General features: G+C 41.7%; 1 protein-coding gene across 3 annotated transcripts in view; it reads right to left on the bottom strand.

The window, feature by feature from the left end:
• The window catches only part of CARMIL1 (capping protein regulator and myosin 1 linker 1), a 361,962-nt gene that overhangs the window by 190,921 nt on the left and 165,060 nt on the right, over positions 1-5,981 (bottom strand). The gene's annotated exons all lie outside the window — the stretch shown is intronic.

The following is a 5,981-nucleotide window of genomic DNA, read 5'->3' as shown; positions in this document are numbered from 1 at the left end:
TGAGCCCGCGGGTCCGTGACCCACCTGGGCAACTTGGCGAGACCACATCTCTACAATACATCAAAAATTAGCCGAGCGTGGTAGCGCGTGCCTGTAGTTCCAGCTACTTGGAAGGCTGAGGTGGAAGGATCGCCGGAGCCCAGCAGGTCGAAGCTGCAGTGGCTAGGAGCAGCCACTGCACTCCAGTCTGGGTGACAGAGTGAGACTTCAACTCAAAAAAAAAAAAATCTAGCTCAAAATTCTAGATATCAGAAAAGCTGAAGGCTGTAACACAGAATGGCTCCCTGATGAGAACTGCCATCATAGACAACCCAGAGAAAACACATCTTAAGGCTATAAATATTTTCCTAGTTTCTTCTTCATCTCCCACTGCCACTGTCTTAGAGGGGAGGCCTCCAAGGATAGTCTACAGTCAAGATGGGAATATTAACAAGAACATGTTAATAATAATTTGCTTTGGAGTGATTTTTAAATTTAACTGAGATTTTGTTTATTCTTTATATTTACTCTATATGTTGAAATAAGCTTTCCTTATTTAATGAGGGGAAATGTAATTTTAAAAGGAAAAGAGAGAGGAAGAGATGAATATCCTATATATTTATAGAGGGGAGATGGGGAGAAAATACTGTGCATGAATATTCTGAATTTTAATTTTAATCTTTCTTTTATTTTCGTACCTGCATTCTCTTGAATATAAGAGGGCTGCTTATATCTTTACAGACATTTATGTATTTTTATATACTTTGATCCTGAATGTTATTTTCATAATTATATTTGGGTAAAAAAATCAGAAATTCAGATCTCTGGGAGGTATTGTTTCCTTTAAATACAGCCAAGTGTAGATTATTCAAGAACTGATTACCAAATTGAGGTCTATTCTGGCTCTACCTCCTCCTGATTTTCCTGGTTCTGGATACCCACTCATGAGACACTTTCCTGTTCATTAGTCTCTGCCAGAAGTGCCCTGAGCAAGGAAGGGGATTAAGGGCTAGGAACCCGAGGTGCCCATGCCAGCCTCAGGAATATATTTGATGGGACAAATGACACACACAAGGCTTGAGGATTTCAAATATACTTTCATATTCTCCAATTTATTATGAATGGGATGTATGACATTACTGGGAACATATTTTATTTTCATACTTTGTATTATTTATGTAAAAGAAGTATTTCCATTACTGACAGTTTTGACTGAAAGCATACTAGGTATGTAGGAAAAAAGCTACAGTTACCCACTTCTCTACCCTCTCTAGTCACAATAACCAATACCAATATCATTTTATGTTTTCCCAGCCAAAACCATATAATATAATCTAAGGAACTTCAAGAGTAAAGGCATAACATAGAAACCACAAAATATTAGAGCTCATTGTGACATGCTAACTGTGTGTGTTGGGTAGGAAAGAGTACATTTAGGTTATTTAATTCTCAAGTTATTTTCTAAATTATAATCTGCAACTTTCCACTTATTGATCTCTTTGTATGAACTGCCTCTTCTTTCCCTCCCCTCCCCTCTGAATTCTCTCCATACTTTTTGGGTAGCTCCCCTGTACAAAGCCAGTCTGCACTTACTATCTCCCACTTATACCCAATCACCTACTGTTTCTACTGTTTTGAAACATGAGCCACTGTCTCATGACTTCGCAGTATCCCGTGTCCCATTACCCAACAAGGCTTTAGATACAGACTCAGCATGAAATGTATGTGTTCACCCAAAACCTCGGTCAGTCTCTACTATGTGCCAAGGACTGAGATTTAGGATTAAAAAAAACAAGGTCTTTATTTAAGAAGCTCCCAGCAGTCAGGCACAGTGGCTCACATCTGTAATCCCAGGACTTTGGGAGGCCAAGGCGAGTGAATTGCCTAAGCTCAGGGGGTTCAAGACCAGCCTGAGCAACATGGTGAGACCTCGTCTCTACAATAAATCAAAAAATTAGCCAGGCGTGGTGGCATGCACCTGCAGTTCCAGCTACTTGAAAGACTGAGGTGGAAGGATTGCCTGAGCCCAGTGGCCATAAGCTTGCCATCGCACTCCACCGTGGGCGACAGAGTAAGACTCCAACACATGCCCAAAAAAAAGAGCTCCCAGCATAGAAGGAAAGACAGATACAGCTTGTGCTTTGTATCACTCTCACCTTCTCAAGGATACTATTGATTTATTTATTACAGCAGTCTCCAGCAACAATCTCTTTCTACTGATCATTCTCCTCATTATAGCCATACACTTTAATATCTCTCATTCTAAACACAAACATAAATCAACTGTAATTGCTCAGGATACCCTAGCTATGTACTATGTATCAGTTGATAGCTGAGCTTCTCTAAGAAGTTGTTTACAAATGCTACATCTATTTTCCTACTTCTGAGTTCATCCCTCAGTCACAGCCATCTGCCTCTCCCATTCAGACCTCTAGAATTGCTCTCATCAAGGGGCCGGTGTCCTCCATAGTGTCACTCCACTGAATGCCTCTCTGCCCACAGCTTGCTCAGTCCCCAGGATCATTGTGGGCAGCCACCCACTCCTTAGTACTGGTTTTCTTGCAGCAAAAATGATTTTCATAAAATGTATAAAGATACATGTTGCACTTCTACTTACACATTACAGGTGCTTCCCAGAGAAACACCACTAAGTCCCAAATTCTTTATCATGAGGCTCTAATTCAGCTGGCCAACTCCTAGTTCCAGCCTCCTCTTGCACCACTCCTCTTTCCCTCCCATCTTTGCTCTTTATCACACTTCAGCCAAAGTGGTTATCTTTCAGTTTCTCAGAGATACCAATCCCTTTCTATGCAGAAGAAATAGCATGAGAAAACGCCCTGAGAAGAAAATGTATCTGTCCCCTATTTATATGGCAGGCTCCTTTTCTTTCATTAGGTCTGTTCAAGCTATCATGGCCACAGGGAGCCTTTGGGAGACAGAAGTTTACTCTTTATTTTAGTCCCATCTATCTCCCTCACAGCCTTTACTCAAATCCAGTTACTTCCTATATGTATTTTCCTCTTTGGTGGGTGGGGGAGGGGTCCTCAAGTTAAAACGTAAGTTCCAAGTGGGCAGGAACCACGTTCACTCCTGGGCCCTAATACTTAGCCAAGCATAAAGCAGAAACTCAGTCATACTCATTGAATGTACAATTAGAACATGATATGATGTGTGTTATACAGGAAGTATTTACAAAAGTTTTATGGGACATGAGTGAAGAAACTCTTTACAGATGAGAGGATACCTGAGCTATGTCTTTTGGAACAGGAGTTTGTCAAGGTTAGAGTTTATATAAAAGGTGTTGAAAATATGAAAGAACCTGACTGTGTTCAATAATAGGTTAGATTATGGGATAGAAAAGCAATGGTCTTCTATGTCTAGGCTACACAATTTAGATTTTGAAGACTAACTATCAGATTTTAAATAGTTTGCAGATACTATTTGAATTATGAAAAGATACCTGTGGCAGTAAAAAGATTTGCTAACAAGGCAGAGAGATGAGCTAGAAAGATGCTACACGAGGCTGGGCTCGGTGGCTCAGCCTGTAATCTCAGCACTTTGAGAGGCTGAGGCAAGTGGATTGCCTGAGCCCGCGGGTTCGAGACCCACCCGGGCAACTTGATGAGACCTGGTCTCTACAATAAATCAAAAATTAGCCGGGCGTGGTAGCGCATGCCTGTAGTTCCAGCTACTTGGAAGGCTGAGGTGGAAGTATAGCTGGAGCACAGCAGGTTGAGGCTGCGGTGGCTGGGAGCATGCCACTGCACTCCAGTCTGGGTGACAGAGAGAGACTCCTATTCAAAAAAAAAAAAGATGCTACATGAGAGGAAGTGAGACTGTCTGAGGTGGTGGAAATGAAAAAAAAAAAAAAGGGGGAGAGGACCAGGTTAAGGGATATTAAGATAGTATGACAAGCTGGGAGCGGTGGCTCACACCTATAATCCCGCACTTTGGGAGGCCATGGTGAGAAAATTGCCAAAGCCCATGGGTTCGAGACCAGCCTGACAACTTGGCGAGATCTCATCTCTACAATAAATCAAAAAATTAGCTGGGTGTAGTGGTACATGCCTGTAATTCCAGTTACTTAGAAGACTGAGGCAGAAGGATCACCTGACCTCAGCAGGTCGAGGCTGAGGTAGCAGTGAGCATGCCACTGCACTCCAACCTGAGTGACAGAGTGAGACTCCAACACACATACACAAAAAAAAGATAGTATGACAAAAGCATATGTGACAGTAAGGACCAAAAGATCAACATGGCTCAGATTTTAACCTGTACGACTATGGATGGCAAAGCCATTAATTAAGACAGAATATAGAATATGAGCAGATTTTAGAGAGGAAAGCAAGGATTTCAGTTTTCAGACATACTGAATGTGAGGTGCTTGGGGATATCCCTGTGAAGATGTTCAATAGGTAGCCAGGAGGTAGGAACGAAGAGTACAGTGGAGGTCATAGATTAAGAAAACAATATAGGCTGGGCACAGTAGCTCATGCCTATAATCCCAGCACTTTGGGGAGGTGAGAGGATTGCCTGAGCCCACAGGTTCAAGACCAGCCTGGGCAACTTGGCAAGACCTCATCTCTACAATTAAAAAAATAAAATAAAATAAAAAATTTAAGAATTAGCTGGACATGGTGGCACATGCCTGTAATTCCAGCTACTTGGAAGGCTGAGGCAGAAGGATTGCCTGAGCCCAGCAGGTCGAGGTGCCAGTGGCCGTGAGCATGTCACTGCACTCCAGCCTGGGTGACAGAGTGAGACTCTGATTGAAAAAAAAAGACAATATATAGGTAGTAACTGCTTCACTAGAAAAAGAGATCACTCATACTGTTTAATATTTGCCTGAAGATTTTAACAGGAAGTTAAATGGAAGATAGAAAATATTATTCTTATTCAGTGTTCTCAGGGAAGGAAAAATGGGAGCATCCAAACCAAAAATAAAACTGATAATTTCCACCCAAAATCCTAGAATATTAAACAAATAAAGCTGCATTTTAAAGAAAATGCAGATTCTAATATTGCTCTGAAGTGTCTTTATAGTTCAGGGTTTTATAAGCTCTTGCTAAGCAAGGTTGTACTTAATAACTTTCTTATTTCATCAGTGTTAATTTGGAATGAAGGGAGGGCATTATAAGGAAAGACAAGAACAAAGTCACATTAGTAAAATGCAGTTTAAGGAAAATGAGTTGTAGTTATTGCTAATTCATCATTACTCCAGAGAGTTCTCTGGTGGCTTTAAGGATGATGTGGAAACCATTCCTAAGAAAGTTCTGCTTCTGGGTATTTCCCCAATACCACTATTGATTCACTCCTCACCTCATTCTACCACCTTCTGTGACCTACACTTCTCCTCCACACAAGTGAGTGTATGACCAGAAATCAGCCGAGCTTGCCTTTAAGACATCTCATACCTGAAGTTCTAGCCAGGCAGGAGTCAGAGTTCACCCCTTCCACTCCATTAAAATAAGGTTAGGGACTCAGAAACCAGCTACCCTGATAATCAGAGGAGCACATTCTTCGGAAAAAAGGAAACCCAAGGTGAACAACCAGCAAGCATAGGGCCAGACCGTCTATTCTAGCAAGTTCAGCTCCTGCAATTCAAGAATAGGACTGAGACCAGTGAAGAGCTGTGAAAGGCACCAACCGGCCTTCCTAAGGCCAAACAGATTGTAAGGGAGTTTTATCCCCATTAAGCCACTTTCAGTCACTCAGAAAGTTTAAAAGACTGGAAGGCTAGGCCTTCCTGCTACTTTGTCTCTTAATTTGTAGGCAAGGCATCGTAGGAACATGTTCCATGAAGGGCTATTATCCCCAAAATTACCCTCCAACTCCCAAAAGGCAAGGTGCACACATGTCCATGTGGGGCCTTCTGGCCTCCCCTGTAGACACGCCAGCCCACTAGGAAAGCAATGGGAATCGAATTTTCTGTCATCTGTGTATCACCCTCTTCCATCAGGAAGGTAATTTGACTATGAACTATTATTATTTTTTTTTTTTTT

The sequence above is a fragment of the Carlito syrichta genome, unplaced genomic scaffold (assembly GCF_000164805.1).
Source record: "Carlito syrichta isolate Samal-C Ts95f unplaced genomic scaffold, Tarsius_syrichta-2.0.1 Scaffold301645, whole genome shotgun sequence".
Lineage (NCBI taxonomy): Eukaryota > Metazoa > Chordata > Mammalia > Primates > Tarsiidae > Carlito > Carlito syrichta.
The sequence above is the reverse complement of the archived record's forward strand: the minus strand, read 5'-3'. Positions and strand labels throughout refer to the sequence as shown.